Genomic DNA, 22,938 nt, shown 5'->3' with positions numbered 1-22,938 from the left:
GAGGATAATGGGGTGGTGGGCAGGATGCAGGGAAGCTGGGCTGAGCCACAAGCAAAATTAAAACTAAATAAGACCATCTATGCCTGGAACATCAGAGGTGTTTGGATGCCAAACACCCATTGAAATCACTGGGAGCCTAAATGCCTTTGTGGATCTGGGCCCCTAGCTCTTCTTATAAGCAGATGTCAAAGTGCTTTACAACGGTGGTTGGGATCATTAGCCCCGATGGGGAAACTGAGGCGCAGAGAGGGTCCATGACTTGTCCAAGGTCACCCAGCAGCAGAGCTGGGAACAGAACCCAGGCATCCTGAAGCAGAGGTCTGTGGTCTGGCTACTAGACCACACTGCTTCGCCACAACTCACAACAGCTCAGTCAGGCACGCCCGGGGCCTGCAGCCCCTCCATCGCAGAGCTAGTTAATTTCACTTCCTGTCTTGTATCCTCTGGAATCAGTACAGACCTGATACTAACATCTGCAGCACTGAGTTCCTTCCTGCCCCTTGTCATGTGGGACAGGCACTGGGTCCGCCAGGGCAGGGAAGGTCTCTGGTTGCAGGGAATGGGGCTGTAGCAACTATAGGGCTGGAATTACTCCCAGACCCACCCTGACACCCAAATCCAATAGCTGTGGGGCAGATACAGACAGAATCGACCTGTGTATCTCCAAACTCCCCTCCGTCTGGCTCTCTCTCTGTCTGGTTAGAGGTACTGCACTGGCCAGAGCTCCCCAGTACTGGGCGAAGCCGTGTTGCTGATCCCTGTCTGGCTAAAGGCCAGATTTGTCTGAGCCAGAGGCACGAGAGAGATTCCCAGAGCTGCCTTCAGATGTCCTGGGTCCCTCCACCCCGACCTGCTGCAATAACACGCCTTCAATAGACTCGGCCATTCCAAGTCCAGAAAGGATCATGGTGCTCCTCCCCTCCGACCCCTGTGTAGGCCCGGCCCTGGGATGTCCCTGAGTTAATCCTGGCTCAAACTAAAGCAGAGCTGTTAGAGAAACATCTCAGCTTGAGTCACATGTCGTCGGGGACGGAGAATCCAGCCCAGCCTTGGCAGCAGCATCTCCGAGCCTGATCCAGGCCCAGCCAACAAAGAGATTTGAAGGGCCAATTCCCAGGCAAACTCATTTCAATCTCCTGGGTGGGGCGCTCCAGCCCCTGTGGTACGGGAGGGCAGAGGAGATGGTCTAATGGTCCCCTCTGGCCGTCACCTCTCCGGCTCTAGGAACAGCTCAGGATTGACATGATAGAAACCTTTTCACCCTCACAGTGTTTCCTTCTCTGTGTTCAGGGCAATTCCTGTTAAACAAAGTCTGTCTCCAGCCGTGTAGCAAACACCGTGGGGTTCTCCCACCGCTGGGAGGGGAGACCCCTAACCGCTGACAGTTACACTGCGGGTTATTACACTGCTATGCCCTACTGACCACAGCTGGGATCTGGCCCCATTGACCCCAATGGAGCTATGTCCCTTTGACACCAGCTGGGGTCTGGCCCCACTGAATTCAGCTCAGGATCTGGCCCACTGATTCCTAGGGCAGTGCACATCTGGGGTACTGCACCCCGTGGTGGCCATGCACATCTGCGGCCCAGCACTTGCTTTTGTTGCCATGCTTCCCTCTCCTGGGGGCTCTGCCTCCCTCTTTGAGGCCACCACCATCAGCAGGGCCAGCCCAGCCTGTGGGTCTCCCCACTGACATATTATTTCCCCTCCACCCCACAGGATCTCTGCTGCACCCTGGCTTTTCAGGTCCCCATCAGTGTGCCAGCCCCCCAGGGTCCACCTCTGCCTACGGAGGCATGTGGCCTCACCACCTCTAAGACTGAGCTCCTGGGCTCCAGCCCCCCTGCTGCACCCCGTGAGCTCTTTCCGGTGAAGCCAACTGAGACAGACTCCTTCTCGGAGAGTTTACACTCTCCTGGGACCCGTGCACCTCAGCTGGGATTGGCAGTGACACCTGGTTGCCTTTTCCAAAGAGTGGGGATAGATGGATGGCTGTGGGGATTGATAGAGAGGGAAGGAAACAGATAGCTGGATGGGGATTAGATAGATAGATAGATCAGATAGGGATTGGCTAGAGAGACAGATTGGGATAGAATATATCGATTGATGGGGACAGGTGGATGGGGTGGGGGATAAATAGACAAATGGATGGGGATGGGAAGAGATAGATTGATTATTTTGTCACCAGAACAATTTCAAACCTGTGCATGTCTCACTTTTGTCCTGGAAGTTGAACCTCTGGGATCATGACAGCTGACAGTTCAGGCTGCTTTCCTCCTTGGAGTTCCCCTTGCATCTCTGCTCCAGCCCGCGGGGACCCCTCCCACTCGGCGGGGGTTAATTCACCAAACGCACCAGGAGTGGGTCAGTAATTGCCCTGCCCTGAATTAACATCTTTGGGGGCCAGTATCACCCTGGATTAGGCGAGAGTGCCCCCAGAAGGGGATTGGGTGAGGAATGGGACACAGGGTCTGCTGCTCAGTGCTGAGCTGCTCGGTGCTGTTGTTGCTGTTTTTGCCCTTCCCTAGCTCTTCCTTACGTGGACGGTGGGTGACACTGATCGATATTGGTGCTGCATGAGACAACATGCCCTGATCCCCCCTGACATTCTGTACCCCTGTGTTAAACCCATTACAGCTTGGAGATACATTCTGTACAAAGCATGCCTTGTGAGGTCTCTCTCACCACGTTTCTCAATCTTACTTGCTGAGTCGGAAAAAAAAAGTGCCAAAAAATTAAAATTTCTGCACACAATATTTTAAAATTCTGCAAAATTTTGTATATTTTATTTGTCAAAATAAGACAATATAATCACGCCAGTTTCAATTATTTTGGTAATTATTTCAAAATATCTGTCAGCCAGTAGGTCTGTAAAAATACAGACACTAAAAAAGAAAGATTCTGGTCCTTTTATTTTTTTTTACAAGTGAATTCCTTACTAGACATATTATCATGGAATGTTTCCCCCCCCACCCCCCCAGAAAATACATAGGGCAACAGAAGCGCTGCAGTTCTGCCTTTTGCCCACAAGAGGCCACTGTGGCAACAGACCAGCCAGCTGCATTCCTGCTGCTGGGTTTCTGAAGCCAGGGAGGCCTTGGTGGGCAGAAGGTGGATCTGAAGCTCTTCTTCGGTGGAAATGTGTTTTCTGCTGGGGTGGGGGGCGGGAAATTACATGGGACACGTCCACAGATGTGAAGAATTCCCGCAGGAATAAATTCCCAATTAACCGTGACATCTTTCTGGTTAAATTCTTATGACCAATTTGTCTCATAATTATTTTCAGCCTTAGGAAATTGGCCCTTTAAAAGCACCACACATTCCTGTCACTGGGCTGGACTTTGCTCTGATTGCACGTTATAGATGTGATCATCCGTGCCTAAGGTATCATTAATTTCTACTTCTGCGATCAATTCCTCTTTATTTGTAGTGACAAGGGCTAGGACAGAATTCCCCTATGGGGTAAAAATTTTTGAGTTAGGAAATCACCATCTATAATACTTATTAATTGTGGGGATGTTTTAGTGCTGGCAGTATGTACTCTCCAGAAAATGCACTCTGATTGAAGTCTCCTACGATGAAGCAGTTTTTTTAATACACATTATAGACAAGTGCGAGGAGGAACCATTCATCCTCTCCCATCTTCTCTGTATCAGACACCAACTAATAAGACCTCTTGTGCTTTATCAGCTAGGACATTGATCCATAAGCATTCAGTATCATTTTCTTCCAAGGTATCAGTGACCAAGGTTTGAGACAAAAGGGTTCCTGCCATATGCAAAATAAGGCAGTATATAAGTATTTAAGTCAGGAAAGTGACATCATTGTGGTTCTTCACTGACTCCCCACCCAAAAAGACTCCTGGAAACACCTGAGGAACAAAGATTGAACTCGGGGAAGTGCTGGACCCAGACTAAAGGGATTTTTAGCCTATTAATGGAACACCTGTGGATTCCCAGCTGTAAGTAAGTGCAGCTGGCCCCTTAAGGATTTGCAGCCTGCTTGTGTCATCACTTAGGGTGAGAATTTGATATTCATAGATGATTTATGCAGTATATAAAGCTTCATTTTTTGTTTATTTATTAGATAATCTGCTTTGATCTGCTTGCTAGCCCTTATATTCACTTAAAGTCTATCTTTTGTAGTTAATAAACTTGTTTTTGCTTTGTCTAAAACCAGTGTGTGGGAACCATAAGTCAGGGGCAGAAAGCTGTTCTATATTCCTCTCCACATTGAGGGAGGGGGAAATTTTCATGAGCTTATGTCTTACAGTTCTCTGTGCAACTCAAGATGGCATAATTTTGGCTTTACACTCCAGAGGGTGTGTGCCTGATTAGCTGGGATGTTCCCTAGCTGGAGCCTTCCCATGCAGTAGCTGGTCAGAGCAACTGCATGTAACTGCAGCTGTGCATGTCCCTACCTGTTCATGTGCTGGTGAAAGTGCAGGATGGAGCCTGGAGAGACTTGGTAGGCTGGTCACTTCAGTATAGTATATGAGAGAGCCCAGGCTGGAGGGTCAGAGGGGCTCAGTGGTACTCCAATTCCAGGTGGCACCCCAGGCAGGAGGGAAACCCATCAAATATACATGTAGGAGTAAAGTTTGCCGTCTATACTTAGAGGTTGGTGGACTCTATCCTAGGAAGCCAGGACTTGGAAAAAGAATTTGGGTTCTTGGTGACTAATCAGCTGAATGTGAGCTCCCTGTGGGATACTGTGGCCAAAAGAGCTAATGTGATCTTGGGATGTACAAAGAGGGGAATCTCGAGTAGGAGCTGAGAGGTTATTTTATCTCTCTATGTGGCACTGATGCAACCGCTGCTGGGATGCCATGTCCAGTTCTGGTGTCCACAGTTCAAGTAGGATGCTGAAAAAATGGAGAGGGATCAGAGAAGAGCCACAAGAATGATTCAAGGTTTAGAAAACCTGCCTAAGAGTAAGAGACTCAGGGAGCTCATTCTAAAGCTTAACAAAGAGAAGGTTACCTGGTTCCTTGATCATAGGCTCTAAATAACTAGAGGGAGGGAAATAGTTAACAATGGGCTCTTCAGTCTAGCAGAAGAAGGTCTAACATGATCCAATGGCTGGAGTTTGAAGCCAGAAAAATCCAGACTGGAAATAATGTGTAAACATTTTTAACAGTGGGAGTAATTTACCATCGGAACAATTTACCAAAAGTCATGATGGATACTCCATCGCTAGCAATTTTTGAATCAAAGTTGAATGTTTGTTGAACAGATCTTGTCTAGAAATAATTGTGGAGCAATTCTCTGGCCTTTGCTTAGGGTTGCCAATTTTCCCAACTGGATGCCATTTGCAGCAATCTGTCCAGTCGGGAAAGTTGGCAAACAGCGTCCAGACCTAGGCAGAATCATGCTTCACATTGTACTGATGGGGAAACTGACGCCCAGGGAGATTGTTTGTAAATCTGCCTAAGGGATTTGGATGCTCATCAGCAGTTCCATGGAAATCTCTGTCCACAAAGATCCTGGACAGATCTTGGAACTGGTCCCAGATTTCTTGTGTCCCAGCCCTGTGCCTTAGCTCTGCAGCTGTCCTCCCTGTCTGGGGCACAAACTGGCAGAAGGGACCCAAAGTCTTCTCTGGGGGCTGGGTCACACAATACCTTGGGCTGGTCTGAGAGCCCCAGCTGTATTCAGGGTTGGATTTGCACTTTGGGCACCCCTAGGAGCAGGGGTTCGGAACCCCCCCACACACACCCCTGCAGGCAGTGGAGGTTCCCCCACCACTTTTATCTTTTAATCACCCCACCATCTAGAGCCCCTCCATCCACAGACCCCCCCACTGCCCAGCATCCATCGCACAGCCCCACCACAATTTCCCAGTGCCCCACACAGACATCCCAGTGCCCAGCGCCCCCACCCCTCACTTCCCAGAGACCCCCCACAGTCTGCCCCAGAGACCCTCTTTCAAGCACTCAGTGACCTCATTGGGAGATGACTCTGTCTGCTGGGCTGAGCGAGGTCTGCATATAGCCGAGGTCTGCATGGTCCCCAGCTGGACCTGGGAGCAGCAAAATTTGAAGTTTAGGTGCCCCTAGAATGCCAGCAGCCCAGGCACATGTCAGGGTTCCCTCCCCCCTCTGAAATCTAGGGTACAGATGAAAGACTCCCTAAGATTATTTCTATCAGCTTAGGTTAAAAACTTCCCCAAGGCACAAATCCTTCTTTGTCCTTGGATGGGTACTGCTGCCACCACCAAGCAAGTTAGAAAAAGATTCAGGAAAAGGATCATTCGGAGTTCCTGTTTCCCTAAAATATCCCTGCAAGCCCCTTCACCCCCTTTCCCGTGGAGGCTTGAGAATAATCTACCAACCACATAAGTAAACCAGGTGAGCACAGACCAGACCCTTGGGTTTTTTAGGACACTAAAAACCAATCAGATTCTTAAAAACAGAACTTTATTAAGAGAAAAGAAAAGAAAAGAAAAGAAAAGAAAAGAAAAGAAAAGAAAAGAAAAGAAAAGAAGAAGCACCTCTGTAAAATCAGGATGGTAAATACTTTACAGGGTAATCAGATTCAAAACATAGAGGATTCCCCTCTAGGCAAAACTTTAAAGTTACAAAAAACAGGGATAAACCTCCCGCTTAGCACAGGGAAAATTCACAAGCTAAAACAAAAGATACTCTAATGCATTTCCTTGCTATTACTATTTCTGTAAGTTTAGATGCATCATTCAGTAGCAGCTAGATTACTTGTTCAGTCTCTCTCTTCATCTGAGAGATAACACACACAAAAAGACAAAGCAAAAACCTTCCCCCCACAGATCTGAAAGTATCTTCTCCCCTTATTGGTCCTTTTGGTCAGGTGCCAACCAGGTTATCTGAGCTTCTTAACCCTTTACAGGTAAAGGAGGGATTTTAGGCTACCCGTAGCTGTATGGTTATGACACATGCCTGCTATGCTTAATGGGAAACCCAGCCCTGGTCACTCTCAGGAGAGGCTGCAGGGTTCGCTACAGGTGCTTGGCTCCAGCAGGTTCAGCAGGAAGACCTTCATTGCAGCCCACAACTCCGCTACTGGGTGAAGGCCCTGCTTCCCACAGACCCCATTCCCCCTCACCCCTCACCAGGGCCCCTTAAACCCTGGGCCCCTGGGAGCAGGAGAAAGGTTTCCTCCTTGCTTGGCTGTCCACCAGGCCTGGCTGCAGATGTGATTAACCCTATCTCCTCCATACTACAGGTGTAAGAAACGCCCCTGGGCTTTTCTGCACTGAGATACTCAGACCCATCAATTGCAAGACTAGGAGGGACTATGGTGACAGTCAAACCTGGCCCCCAGGACATCCCAGAGCCAGAACCCACCCAGCGACTCCTGCCTCCACCACAGCCCCCAGTCATTTGCTCCCATGGCTCCATGTTTAATGTTTGCATATTAGTCTCAGCCAGACCTTTTCTGACTCCAGCTTCTGGCCTTGGGTCTTGTCCTGCCTTGGCCAGTGAGGTTGAAGAACCCTCTGTTCTCAGAAACCCCTGCCCCATGGAGGTTCCTATGGATGGGGGCTGAGTCCCCTCTTTGCCTCCAATACCCTCAGGAGATTGCTCTCTTTGGAGCTCTCCCCACCAGGAAAGATCTCCAGATGTCAGCTCTCTAGAGATCTACCCTAGCTGTGCCTGCAGTGCCAGGCTGGAGGGCAGAGACACTGGGTGGGTTCTGGCTCTGGGGTGTTCAGGTGGGTAAGTCTGGAAGGTCAGCATTGTCCCTCCTTGCTTTGAAATCTACGTGTCTGGGAATCTAGGTGCAGAATAGTCTGGAGGTTTCCTTACACTGGTAGCTGGAGGGGGAGCAATGTTAACCACACCCTCAGCCTGGGGTATGGGGGAGCAGTGTTAGCCACATCGCAGGGACATCGTTAGCCACTGTCCCCAGCCAGTTTGTTTAGGCAACAGAGCAGAGAGGAAACCTTCCCCCGCATTGTGGGTGCAGCTGTGACCTGACAATTTCCCAATGGATGTCTCTGCACCTGGCCCAACCAGGAAGGGGGTTTCCAGGCAGCAGGGTACATGCCCCTGTAGTTGGCAGGTCCTGCCCTTACCTCCCCTCACCTGGTCCATATAACCCCCAGGGCTGAGGTAGAGTCTCTGTTCATGTCCCTGGATGGTTCCAACGATGCAGCTCTTGACCCTGTTCCTGCTCCCCCCAGACTTTCTCCTGTCTGGCGGCTGAGAGCTGTTCAGGGAGAGGAGCCTTGGGAGCAAACCATGCCTCTCGGATGGACCAATCAGAAGCTGTTCTACAGCTACGTCATAGGATGAATTCTTCCTGAATCAATCATATCATACCAAGATTTTAAAACAAGAGCCCTCCACCTCCCTCCATCCCTCCCCCCTCCCCCCTCCCCCAGCTGTTAAGCTTTATAAAGGGAGGATGTCACATCCAAGAACATTTCAAAAGAAATGTGTAACTGCGTGAAGGAATACGCTAAATACCCCCACATTCTCCCTTGTTATTTGAAGCTGTTAACTACTGCAACAAAATGTTTATTAGCATGCTTTTATAAGACAAAAACTATTGCTTTGTGAAGCTCAGAGATAGTCTGTCTGATCATCCTTGATGATGCGTTGGAGAGGTTTTAGTTGGGGGCTGAAGGTGATGGCTAGTGGCGTTCTGTTATTTTCTTTGTTGGGCCTGTCCTGTAGTAGGTGACTTCTGGGTACTCTTCTGGCTCTGTCAATCTGTTTCTTCACTTCAGCAGGTGGGTATTGTAGTTGTAGGAATGCATGATAGAGATCTTGTAGGTGTTTGTCTCTGTCTGAGGGGTTGGAGCAAATGCGGTTATATCGTAGCGCTTGGCTGTAGACAATGGATCGAGTGGTATGATCTGGATGAAAGCTAGAGGCATGTAGGTAGGAATAGCGGTCAGTAGGTTTCCGATATAGGGTGGTGTTTATGTGACCATCGCTTATTAGCACCGTAGTGTCCAGGAAGTGGATCTCTTGTGTGGACTGGTCCAGGCTGAGGTTGATGGTGGGATGGAAATTGTTGAAATCATGGTGGAATTCCTCAAGAGCTTCTTTTCCATGGGTCCAGATGATGAAGATGTCATCAATGTAGCGCAAGTAGAGTAGGGGCATTAGGGGACGAGAGCTGAGGAAGCGTTGTTCTAAGTCAGCCATAAAAATGTTAGCATACTGTGGAGCCATGCGGGTACCCATCGCAGTGCCGCTGATTTGAAGGTATACATTGTCACCAAATGTGAAATAGTTATGGGTGAGGACAAAGTCCCCGATCCCCGATACTGTCACGGCTAACCTGGTGGCTGAACTTTGTGACTTTGTCCTCACCCATAACTATTTCACTAGCCATCACCTTCAGCCCCCAACTAAAACCTCTCCAACGCATCATCAAGGATCTACAACCTATCCTGAAGGACGACCCATCACTCTCACAGATCTTGGGAGACAGGCCAGTCCTTGCTTACAGACAGCCCCCCAATCTGAAGCAAATACTCACCAGCAACCACACACCACACAACAGAACCACTAACCCAGGAACCTATCCTTGCAACAAAGCCCGTTGCCAACTCTGTCCACATATCTATTCAGGGGATACCATCATAGGGCCTAATCACATCAGCCACACTATCAGAGGCTCGTTCACCTGCGCATCTACCAATGTGATATATGCCATCATGTGCCAGCAATGCCCCTCTGCCATGTACATTGGCCAAACTGGACAGTCTCTAAGTAAACGAATGAATGGACACAAATCAGACGTCAAGAATTGTAACATTCAAAAACCAGTTGGAGAACACTTCAATCTCTCTGGTCACTCGATCACAGACCTAAGAGTGGCTATACTTCAACAAAAAAGCTTGAAAAACAGACTCCAACGAGAGACTGCTGAATTGGAATTAATTTGCAAACTGGATACAATTAACTTAGGCTTGAATAGAGACTGGGAATGGATGAGTCATTACACAAAGTAAAACTATTTCCCCATGGTATTTCTCCCCCCCACCCCACCCCCCACTGTTCCTCTGATATTCTTGTTAACTGCTGGAATTAGCCTACCTTGCTTATCACCATGAAAGGTTTTCCTCCTTTCCCCCCCCTGCTGCTGGTGATGGCTTATCTTAAGTGATCACTCTTCTTACAGTGTGTATGATAAACCCATTGTTTCATGTTCTCTGTGTGTGTGTATATAAATCTCTCCTCTGTTTTTTCCACCAAATGCATCCGATGAAGTGAGCTGTAGCTCACGAAAGCTTATGCTCTAATAAATTTGTTAGTCTCTAAGGTGCCACAAGTACTCCTTTTCTTTTTGTGGATACAGACTAACATGGTTGCTACTCTAAAACCTGTCTTTATGCAAACTGTAACCCTAGATGCTATACAGCATTAAATAATATGCACCAGTAGATGAAAGACCTGAGACATTGCTGAAAACAGAGGTGTCATGATCACTAAAGTGACAATGTGGAGGGCCTGCAGGAAAATTAAAAGACACAGCCTAAGCGGAAGATGGTATGATTTAAGAGGAAGCAAGTTAAAGAAGTATGGATTGGATGAATGGACGATAAGCTGGATAGAAAGCTGACTCGATTGTCAGGCTCAACAGGTAGCAATCAAAGGCTCAATGTCTAGTTGGCAGCTGGCATCAAGTGGAGTGCCCCAGGAGTCGGTCCTGGGGCCGGTTTTGTTCAACATCTTTATTAATGATCTGGATGATGGAATTAATTCCATCCTCAGCAAATTCACAGATGACACTAAGCTGGGGGGAGTGGTAGATACATGGGAAGGTAGGGATAGGTTCCAGAGTGACATAGACAAATTAGAGGATTGGGCCAAAAGATATCTGATGAGGTTCAACATGGACAAGTACAGAGTCCTGCACTTAGGAAGGAAGAATCCCATGTACCGCTACAGGCTGGGGACAGACTGGCTAAGCAGCAGTTCTGCAGAAAAGGAGCTGGGGATTACAGTGGACGAGAAGCTGGATATGAGTCAACAGTGTGCCTTTGTTGCCGAGAAGGCCAACGGCATATTGGGCTGTATTAGTAGGAGCATCACCAGCAGATGTGATTATTTCCCTATATTCTGCACTGGTGAGGCCACTCCTGGAGTATTGCGTCCAGTTTTGGTCCCCACACTACAGAAGGGATATGGACAAATTAGAGAGAGTTCAGCAGAGGGCACATGACTTACAAGGAACAGCTGAGGGAACTGGGGTTATTTAGTCTGGAGGAGAGAAGAGTGAGGGGGGATTTGATAGCAGCCTTCAACTGGAAGGGGGGGTTCCAAAGAGGATGGAGCTTGGCTGTTCTCAGTGGTGGCAGGTGACAGAACGAGGAGCAATGGACTCAAGTTGCAGTGGGGGAGGTCTAGGTTGGATATTAGGAAACACTATTTCACTAGGAGGGTGGTGAAGCACTGAAATGGGTTACCTAGGGAGGTGGTGGAATCGCCATCCTTAGAGGTTTTTAAGGTCAGGCTTGACTAAGCCCTGTCTGGGATGATTTAGTTGGGGACTGGTCCTGCTTTGAGCAGGGGGTTGGACTAGATGACCTCCTGAGGCCCCTTCCAACCCTGATATTCTATGATTCTATGATTTTATGGGACAGGATAAGGAATGCAATTTGCATTGCGGGGGCATTTATTTCACCTCTGTGTCACCCAAACAATCGTTCTCCTTCAAAAGGCAGCCTCGTACCCACCTACACACTGGGAACCTGACCCTGAAGTTTCCTGTCCCCACCCAGCTGGGACTGCAACCCCTCTGGGCCCAGGCAGAGGTGCTGCCCCCTCCTCAGATGAGCCATTTCAACGAGTAGTTGTGGATATTCTGGGTCCTTTTCCAAAAAAGACACAAAACCAGGAATATACATTCCATCCAGCACATCTTATTTTACCAGACATTAAACAAAATGAAATCTAATGCATTTCTAGCTAGATTACTTACTGACCTAACAGGAGTTGGAAGGCTGCATTCCTGATCTGTTCCTGGCAAAAGCATCACACAGACAGACGAACCCTTTGTTCCCCCCCGCACTACCTCCAGATTTGAAAGTATCTTGTCCCCTCATTGGTCATTTTGGGTCAGGTCCAGTGGGGTTACCTTAGCTTCTTAACCCTTTACAGGTGAAAGGATTTTGCCTCTGGCCAGGAGGGATTTTATAGCACTGTATACAGAAAGGTGGTTACCCTTCCCTTTATATTTATGACAATGCCGCTCATGGGGGATTGGATGATGTCCTCTGGAAGAGAATGGGGGGGTCTCATACTCTGTGGGTGCTGTCTCATGGATATCGGGGCACCCTAAGGGAATGGAACAGATGAGGAGAAGTCCAGGGGCTTTATCCATTTAGGCGTCACATCTTCAAGCTTTTCTCCGCAGCTTCGTGGGCGCAAAACATCCAATTTACCAGTAGAGAAGCTGACATTCGCAGGTGATCCCATGACTCCTAATGCTGGGGCTTAACAAAATACACCAAGGTATTTCAGGAGAGCTTGGAGCTTGATGGAGAGATGGTATTGATTTAAACCTGGCCAAAGCGTCGGAAACTTCCCAGGGGCCAGTTAACCTCAGAGAACCAGCCTTCAACCCATACAAGTGCCTCAAGATGTTCATTTGCACAGGATTAAAACAAACCATGCAGTCTGGCAATTCCTAAGTCCTACATCAGTCTGATGGTTAGAGATCCTCTCACTTCCACCTCCATCTATCCCTGCCCAGTTTATCCCCATTTGTTCTTCTGCCTACGTTGTCCTTCAGCTTCACCAGCTCTTCCCCGCCCCTCCTGTCACCTCCACCCTGATGTCTTTACACCAATTGTCTAGCTTTGACTTCATCCGCCTGGGCTGAGACATGTTCAGAGTTGGTCTGAAAAGTTTTTCCCTGGGAAATTTCAACTTTTCAGTGAAAATCCCCAAAGTAATTTGTTTTTCTAGTAATTTTTTTTATTTTTTCAAAAGATATAGAGAGAGAGTGAGAAAACAAGCAGCAAAATATACATAAACTTCTCATAATGCATAAACACCTCATAAGATATTAAATATTTGCTACCTCACCTTAGCTAGGCTTGAAACATTTAGTTATCTATAATATGAATGGTTAGAATATCAATCCCTTATTGTATTCCACAATTTACAAACAAAATATGCTTTATAAAAATCCAGCTAATTAAAGAAAAAATATTAAAGTAAGATAAAAGCTAGAAGCAAAATTCAAATGAGAGGGAGAGATACAGGGAGTGGAAGGAAGTAGACAGGGAAGAGGGGGTGGTCAGGTGGATCCATGCATTTGACAGGATGATCAGATGCTTCAAGGAAAGCATCTCATATCTCTAACAACTTTTCTTGGGAATCTCTATAACAGTCGATAGCTCTTTCCCTTGGCAGCCAAGCTTAGGATGTCTACGCTCTAATCTTTGATTGTTGGTTGCTTTTTGGATTTCCGTTTTGGCAGTACTTGCTTTTCACTGTTGTTAGTGCTCTGCTTAGCCAAAGTCTTTCTGATTTAGTCTGCTTCCAGTTAACACTCACTAGGTTGAAAATTACAGGGTTAATTGTATTTGATGGGGGGGAAAACAACACTCTCCCCTTCAGTTCTGCCCAAAGCCTACCGGTCTATGAGCATATGGGTGAAGTCAGCACCTTCTGTGTCACAGTTGACTTAGCAGCATGTGCATTGAACAGTTGAAGAGGGTCCAATGCATCCTCTATATGATTTCCTGTGGAATTAATCTTAAATGTAGCTCCAAGGAGCAGTTTGGAGCACGGGCTACAATTTGTTTCCATTTGGCTAGCAGAAAATAATTGGCCTTGTTCCTCCTCCCAATGCTTTTTTAGAGGATCAGTGTTTCGTTCAAATTTGCTGGCCAGCTGTGCATATCATGTTGCCATAGGTCTCGGCAATGTAGGTAACATTTGGAGAAATGACAGCAGTAAAGGGCCAGGGATAGTGATGGCATCAGAGCTAAACGGATGGGGGACGGCATGTTTCCATTGCATACCTTGCCACTCCTTCTTAATCTTTAGCGTGACCATAGAGAAAATTATTTTGGTGATCGAAAACTTACAAATTGTCAGCTGAAAAGCGCCAAAAGCTGGGGGAAATTATCAGTTTGCCAAGAAAAATGCTGAAATGTTTGAGGCGAGGAGACGCTTTCTGGGAGATTTTTCATTATCTAGAACACCCTATTTTCTGTACAAAAACAGTTTGGAGGGACAGCTTGGGAGCAGCTCTGGCTTGTCACTGTGGGTTGATGGAGAAGGTGAAACATCAGCAGGGGACATGTCAGTGGTGTTCTGGATGATACTGGTCCCCAAAGACGTTAACTCAGGGTAGTGTGATTACTGACCCACTCCTGGTGTATTTGGTACTGATTCTCCACCCAGCAAGGTGAGAGCTTTAGATTTACCCTCCAGCACCGTGGGGAGTCCAGTGTAGGGGAAAGCTCAGCACGGGGCAATGTTCCTGGTACAGGAATCCCCCAGGAAGACCATCACAGGGGTTGGGTTGAGGCTGTGGGGACTCCCCTTTGGGATGGGGAGAGTGATCCCAGCCCAGCCTAAGGACACAAACGGGTTCTTTATATGAATCTGTTCCCCCACCCCACACACCAGGTGAGATCATCAGAGGACAGAAAGCCCAGCCCCATTCCAGGCCCTACATGGCCTATTTGGATATATGACGCAGAGACAAGAGGTATTGCTGTGGAGGGTTCCTGGTGGCAGGGATCTTTGTGCTGATGGCCGCTCACTGAAATGGAGAGTAAGCACCTCTGTGCTGGGGATGTTGAGGCAGGTAGGGGTTAGAGGGTAATAGGGGACCCGGGAGCTCTGGAGCCATCGTGGGGTGAAGGGAAGGAGCAGTTAGTAGGACAGTCCGGGAGAGCAGAGCCCAGGGGTCTGATCTGCTCAGGGGGCGTCGGAGAGTCTCTAGGGGCCTCTGCAAACCATGGTCCAGATCCAACACTAGGTAAATCAATGGGTCCGACCCCATTGACACCAATGGAGCTATGTCCCATTGACACTAACTGGGCTCTGGCCCACTGTCCTGAGAGGGGCAGGGACTGGCTCACAGCCACAGGAGAGTTCTGCGGGGCTCTGGGGTGGGGGTGGGGGCACCTGTCTGGATCTAGCTGGGAGGGGTCACCTGGCTGGAGGGAAGCTGAGACCCAGGGGTCAAGTGGAATGAAGGAGTATGAGATCACTGCCCTGTCCCCACAAGATCAGTACTTATGCCAGACCATGTGCCTATCCCCCACCTCAGTACATGCCTGCCCCAAATGCCCATGTATTGTTCTTGGTTTCTATAGCAAGATCACTGTGTACCTGGGAGCCCATAATATTAAACAAGGGGAACAGAGCCAACAGAATATCTCCATGCACCACCGGATCCCCCATCCGCAATACGACAGAGAGACTCTTGACAATGACATCATGTTGCTGCAGGTACCGCCCCCATTTTGTCACCCAGCCCCAGTGACTGCACACTGCTGCAAGTACCGCCCCTATCCTATCACCCCACCCCCTGAGACCTCACACTGCTGCAGGTACCACTCCCATCCCATCACCCTGCCCTCAGTGACCTCACCCTTCGGGAGGTACCACCCTCATCCCATCACTCCACCCCCATGACCTCACACTCATGCACTGGACACATCTCCATTTTCCTCTGTTAGGATGTGTTGGCCCTTCCCAGCTCCAATCCCTGTGCTGATATGGTTCCCTGTTTTCCCTCACATCCATGGCAGCTGTCACATAGCGCAGTGCTGAATAACTGGGTGCGACTCAACCCCCCTACCAAACGCCAAGTCCAGGGTGAGGCCAGGATCCATGTGCAGCGTGGCCGATTGGGGTTGGACTGGCTGGAACTCAAGAACTGATACCCTCCGTGAGGTGGACCTGGAGGTCATGAGGGACAACATTTGTGAGCTGTATCCTGGATACAACCCCACAATGATGCTGTGTGGGGAGCCCAGCCTGAGGAAATTACCTTATCAGGTAAGTATCCTGCTGATCTGAAGGCTCTTTGGTTCCAGGAGGCAGCTGCTGGGAGGGAATTGGGAGGCGCTTTCCAGGGCTAACTATCTAATTGCTCAGTGTTCCCCTTCCAACCTCGCCCCGCTCAAGAGATGGGGTGTTGGTGCAGACAGCAGATCGGCCCAAAGAGGTGAGGTGATCGGGAGACCAGCTCAGCACAACTGCCACTAGCTTGGCGAAGATCCATTATTATACATGGCTATTGATGTTCCTTCATCTGAAACCCTGTCCAACACAATCCTACCAACCCTACCCCAAACGCAACCTCCCCCTACACAAACCTACCAACTCTACACTAAACTTACCCCCCAACAACCCTACCCAACTCTATCAAACTTAACCCCTGTCCTGTAAAACTCTCCCCAAACCCAACTCTCCCTAAACTTTACCAACTCTACCAAATCTCTACTAAATTAACCCCTGTCCTATCAAGCTCTACCCAACATACCCCCTGTCCTAGTAAACTCTATCCAAACTCATTCCTACCTACATCCACCCAATTCAAACGCTAACCAACTGAAACACAACTCTACCAAACTCTGCCTAACCCTACCAAGTGTTTCTCAAACAAAAAAAAAAAAAAGGAAACACTTCCAAACAGAAAACATTTTGGTGAAATTGCCAAAGTTGAAAAAAGGCCATTTTTTACACAAAATATTTGTTTCCAAATATTTAAACCATCTCTACTCTCATGCAATCACATCTGTAGATAAAAAATCATGCTAGAAAAGTGCAAGACATAATTGTGGTTATTCCTAATCCCAGGGTGATTCTGGTGGTCCCTTGGAATGTGAGGGAGTGGCCCAGGGCATCACTTCGTACGTTGATGGGAATTTCTACCACCCAAGCGTGTTCACAAGACTCTCCACCTTCATCCCCTGGATCCAGAACATTCTGCAGAAACAGCACTAAAGTAGACATCCATTTTCCTGGCTCTTTGCCTGGCTAGACCAGTCATGGGCTAACTAGGCTTTGAGTGTGAAATGCAGATTATCTTCATTACTCTTAGAAAAATGCTATGAATTGATTGGTGTCAAAACGGATTGGGGGTGGGGGAAGCAGTCCATAGGTGTTGAGATAAAACCCTGTGTGTCTCTCAGAGTTTTTGGACTCTCCTATGGGATTCTAGAGCAGGGATCAGATTCTCTCTATTAAACCCTATAGGATGATGCAAAAAAAGAAAGAAAAAGAAACTATAGAAAGGCTGGTATTGGAGCCAGCACCCCCTAGAGGGAAAAGTCCCTAAATCCCATTTCCCTCTCCACCATGAGCCATCAAGTCCCCACTTCCTGAGGTCCAAATAGAGCTGCTACCCTCTACAGGGGACAGGTCACGTATCTGACCTTTTCTATTCTGACTTATCCTGATCTGGACTATCATTCTGCCCTGAACATGAAACCTTGGTTCCTTGACACACCTGAGTAAGTCCTCGTTAACCTCTTCTTTCCACCCAGCACATGCCACTTGTGGTGCAATAAAACGCTTGGTGCAGCAGCCTCTGTGTGTGTGTGTCTGGATTCCTGTCTGCATCTGACTGTAACTGCTCTGCCTGGCATTCGCCCCACATCTGCAACTCATGGCCCCTGAATGCTGGACAGCGGATTTGTTGCCACCCTGTTCCCTATCTCCTAGAGATACCAACCCAACAGGAATTCACCTGTTGTGGCAACAGTGCCCACTACTGTCCCAATGGGTGTACAGCTTGGCAATTGTTGAACTTGATATCTTTTTTGGACTTACGCAGCTTTGTTGTAGCCATGTGGGTCCCAGGATATGTCAAAGACAAGGTGGGTAAGGTGATATCCTATTGCATCAATTTCTCTGAATGAGAAAGACAAGCTTTGGAGCTTACACAGAACTCATCTTCAGGTCCGGGAAAGGTCCTCTGTATGTCACAGCTCAATGCAAAGTGGAAACAGATTGTTCAGAATAACAAGTTAACACATATTTCAAGGGGTCATAAAAGGTGAAGTAGCCTGTTAACATCTCTCCAGTCATAGGGGGAGAAAGAGGGTGGAAAAGGTGTGGGAAAAGGGGTTTAGTGGGTTACAGTTTGTTGTAATAAGCCATGAATCCAGTCTCTCTATTCATTTCATTTTTTGTGTGTCTAGAAAAGTTATGAATTTAAGCTCCCAAACTCATCTTTTGCAGGTGTTGTACAGATTTCCCTTGAGGATGAGGACTGAGAGGTCAGATATGGAGTGATCATTTTGTAAAAAATGTTTGTCCCCAGGTGATGTGACAAAGTGGGGGAATTTTCTTGTTTTCTTCCTTGTTTTCCAATGGTTTGCATGCAGAGGGGTTGGGACTCAATTTCCCTGGGTGTTACTGGTTCAACGAGGTGATGGGAGAGGGAGTTTGTTGTCACAGAGGACCGGTGAGGGAACTTGGGGCCCGACCCAATGGCCTGAAGAATGGAGACCCCAGCGACTGGTGACCTGGCGACCTGGAGGCCCAGCTCAGGAGTCATAGCCAGGTCTGGCCAGTGGGAGGACAGTGGGCTTCGGGGAGAGGACCCCGGTGACCCGACCAGCCGGTTCCAGCCAGAGGGGGCCAGAGGACAGAAGCGGGGGGAGGGGACCCAGGCGACTGTTTACCAGGATAGAAGACAACGGACAGAGGCCAGAGCTTGAGGTCGGTGATCTCAGAAGCCCAGCTGGGGAAGCAGGGGAGCTCGGTACTGGAGAGAGAGAGAGCAGGCAGAGCCCACCTGGATGCCGGGGATCCTCAGATGTGCTGTGCTGAGGGAGGCCAGGCCTGAGGGGCTGGAGAGTTTCCTATGCTGTGTACAAACGCTCAATAAACCCTCCTGTTTTACACTGGCTGAGAGTCACCCTGGTCTAGAGAACAGGGTTACATTATTCTCTCTGAGAGTGGAGGCCATGGGGGTCCAGAGCGAGTGGACTCCCTGAGGGGGCCCACGGTGAGAGACAGGCGTGCTAAGGCTCAGAGAGGTGCGGTTGCAGGAGGTGGAGGGGCTTAACCCCCAGGAGAGAGTGGACCCCCAAGAAGGGCTGTCTCACTGAAGGAAGTTCCCCTCGCGGACCGCACGGGTCCAAGAGTGGGCACAACCTATGAGTCTGTGACAGGTGATAAGGTGTTTTTGTCTTTCATCATTTTTTTGTGTGAGTTCATATGAGAGTGGTTGTCTCATTTCACGCACCTGGTTGTTATTGGGGCATTTAGTGAGAAACCACATGTTGTGATGGGCATGTGTAGGACCCATGGATCTTGAAAGGTGCATTATGGAAGGGGGTGTTGATCATTGTAGCAGTGGAGATATTTCTGCAAGTTTTGCATCTTTTCTTCTGGCAAGGTCTCATGCTACTTTGGGTTGGTGGGTCCTGGTCTGTGCGGAGCTTGCTTCTTATGATGAGTTTGGAGAGAAATATGTACTAAGTACTTATGCTAAACAACCAGTTCCACTCGTACTTACCTGTGACACCCCAATATCCTTTCCCAGACCTAAAGAAGAGCTCTGTGTAGGCTCAAAAGCTTGTATCTCTCACCAACAAAAGTTGGTCCAATAAAAGATATCCCCTCACAGCTTTGGTCGATAAAGGTAATAGTGTTAATTATATACTTATAATTCTGGAAGGCCTTTGACTTGTTACCGCACACGCTGATTAAAAACGAGAATGATATAAGATTACCGTGATTAAAAGATGGCTAAATTAGAGGTCTCAAAATGTAATTGTAAATGGGGAATCATCATCAAATAGGTGTGTTTCCTGTGGAGTCAGGTATCAGTTCTTGTCCTATGCAATTTAGCATTTTTTATCAATGCCCTGGAAGAAAACGTGAAATCATCACAGATAATGTTTGCAGATGACTCAAAAATTGGAGGAGTGATAAATAATGAAGAGGAAAGGGCACCGACACAGAGTGATCTGGATTTTTTGGTAAACTGGATGCAAGCAAACATTACGCATTTTAACATGGCTAAATGTCAGTATATACATCCAAGACAAAAGAATGTCAGCCATACTTACAGGATGGGGGACTCTATCCTGGGAAGCAGAGACTCTGCAAAATATTTGGGGCTCATGGTGGATAAGCAGCTGAACATGATCTCCCAGTGTGATGCTGTGGCCAAGATGGCTAATGGGATCCTGGGATGCATAAACGGGAATCTTGAGTAGGAGTATAGAGGTTATTTTACCTCTGGATTTGACACTGGTGCAACTGCTGCTGGAATCCCATGTACAGATCTGGGGCCCACAATTAAAGAAGTATTTTGATAAATTGGGGAGGGGTCAGAGAAGAGCCATGAGAATGATCAAAGGATTAGAAAATATGCCTTACAGTGATAGACTCAAAGAGCTCAATCTGTTTAGTTTAACAAAGAGAAACCTATTGGGTGACATGATCACAGTCTAGAAGTAACTACACAGGGAACAAAGATTTAATAATGAGCTCTTCTATCTTCCAGAAAAAGGTCTAACACAATCCAAAGGCTGGAAGCTGAAACTAGACAAATTCAGACCGGAAATAAGGTGTAAATTTTTAACGGTGAGGGTAATTAACCATTGGAATGACCAGCCAAGAATCATGGTCGATCCTTAATCATTGACAATTTTAAAATGAAGACTGGATGTTTTTTCTAAATGATTCGCTCTAGGAATAATTGTGGGGCAGTTCTCTGGGCAGTGTTACACAGGAGATCAGACTAGATGATCACCATGGTCCCTCCAGGTCTTGGAATCTATGAATTTAGGTGTGGGGATGGATGTACAGATGGCTGGCATGGACAGACAGATTGATGGATGGATGAATAGGCAGGGACGGATAGATGGATGAAGGGACAGATGGATGGATAGATGGATGGACGGATGGATGGACAGATGGATGGGCTTTTCCATCATAATGACGACACTCGCAACATTGATGCACTCTCCTGCCTTAGTAAGCACAACCTAACCTTAAACAATTACCCAGAATTAAATCAACATGAACAAACAAATAAATAAGATCTGAACAACTCAAAAATCAGAAGAAAGAAAGAAAGAAAGAAAGAAAGAAAGAAAGAAAGAAAGAAAGAAAGAAAGAAAGAAAGAAAGAAAGAAAGAAAGAAAGAACTAGAAGGGACCTTGATATGTCATCTCGTCCAGTTCCTTGCACTGAGGTAGGTCTAAGTATTATCTAGACCACTCCTGACAGGTGTTTGTCTAACCTGCTCTTAGAAATCTCCAATGATGGAGATTCCACAAACTCCCTAGGCAATTTATTCCAGTGCTTAACCACTTTGACAGTTAGGACTTTTTTTCTAATGTCCAACCTAAATCTCTCTTGCTGCAATTTAAGCCATTGCTTCGTGTCCTTTCCTCAGCAGTAAAGGAGAACAATTTATCATCCTCCTATTCATAACAATCTTTTAGATATTTGAAGACTGTTATCATGTCCTCCTCAGTCTCCTCTTCTCCAGACTAAACAAGCCCAGTTTCTTCAATCTTTCCTCATAGGTCATGTGTTCTAGTCCTTTAATTATTTTTGTTGCTCTCTCTGGACTTTCTCTAATTTCTCCACATCTTTCCTGAAATGTTGGACCCTCGGATGGACATAATATTCTAGTTGAGGACTAATCAGTGATGAGTAGCACAGAAGAATTACTTCTTGTGTCTTGATTACAACACTCCTGCAAATACATCTCAAAATGACGTTCACTTGTTTTGCAACAGGATTACATCATTGGCTCATATTTAATTTGTGATCTACTCCTTCCCAGGCAGTCATTTCCCAATTCATATGTGTGCAATGGATTGTTCCTTCCTAAGTACAGTGATTTGCATTTGTCATTATTGAATTGTGTCCTGTTTATTTTAGACCATCTCGGCAGTTTATCAAGATCATTTTGAATTCTAATCCAGTCCTCCAAATTGCGCACAACCCCTCCCAGCTTGGTATCGTCTGCACACTTTATAAGTGTACTCTCTATGCTATTATCTAAATCATTTATGCTGTTATTGAATAGAACCTTACCCAGGATAGATCCCTGAAGGACCCCACTCGATATGCTGCTCCTGCTTGGCTGTGAACCACTGATAACCACTCGCTGGGAACAGTTTTCCAACCAGTTATGCACCCACCTTATTGTAGGTTCTTCTAGGCTATATTTCCCTAGTTTGTTTATGAGAAGGTCATGCGAGACATAACAAAAGCTTTACTAAACTTGAGATAAATCACATGTACTGCTCCCCACCTATCAACTAGGCTTGTTACCCTGTCAAAGGATACTAGGTTGGTTAGACATGATTTGTTCTTGATAAATCCATGTTAACTCTTACTTATTACCTTCTTTTCTTTTAGATGCTTAAAATTATAGAATCATAGATCCATAGAAGATTAGGGTTGGAAGAGACCTCAGGAGGTCAGCTAGTCCAACCCCCTGCTCAAAGCAGGACCAAACCAAAGTAAATCATACCAGCCAGGGCTTGGTCAAGCTGGGCCTTAAAAACCTCTAAGGATAAAGATCTGAGTGTTGGATTATTTGCTCCATTCTCTTTCCAGGTACCAAAATATAGATGACTGCTCTAGAATTCCCTGGGTTGCTCTTATTCCCCTTTTTACAGACAGGTACTATCTTTGCCCTTTTCCAGTCCTCTGAGATCTCTCCTTTTGTCCATGAGTTCTCTAAGATAACCACTAATGGCTCAGAGATCTCTTTTGATAGATAGATAGATAGATAGATAGATAGATAGATAGATAGATTCTAGCACTGCTGCTGAGACCCCAGTCGGACTTGGGGGGCTTAGCATAATTTATGACCTGGCCCTACCATTTCTCTTGGAGGCAGAGGTTGCTGAGGGATTTTGATGCTGCCTTCAGCATCTCCGGGACCTTCAGACCCAAACCTAAGAGAATCAAGATCCTTCCTAAAGCAGCTTCTCTCTCATCCTTGCTGGTGCAGAATTCTCCAGCCAAAATTTATTTAG

The 22,938-nt window shown here is 47.1% G+C and overlaps 1 protein-coding gene across 1 annotated transcript in view; it reads right to left on the bottom strand.

Annotated features, from left to right (window-relative positions):
• Nucleotides 1-22,938, bottom strand: part of LOC119841806 (mast cell protease 3-like) — a 500,929-nt gene that overhangs the window by 215,450 nt on the left and 262,541 nt on the right.

Source organism: Dermochelys coriacea, chromosome 13 (genome assembly GCF_009764565.3).
Source record: "Dermochelys coriacea isolate rDerCor1 chromosome 13, rDerCor1.pri.v4, whole genome shotgun sequence".
In the NCBI taxonomy this organism is placed as follows: Eukaryota; Metazoa; Chordata; order Testudines; family Dermochelyidae; genus Dermochelys; species Dermochelys coriacea.
Note: the sequence above shows the minus strand (reverse complement) of the source record. Positions and strands in the feature narration are given on the sequence as shown.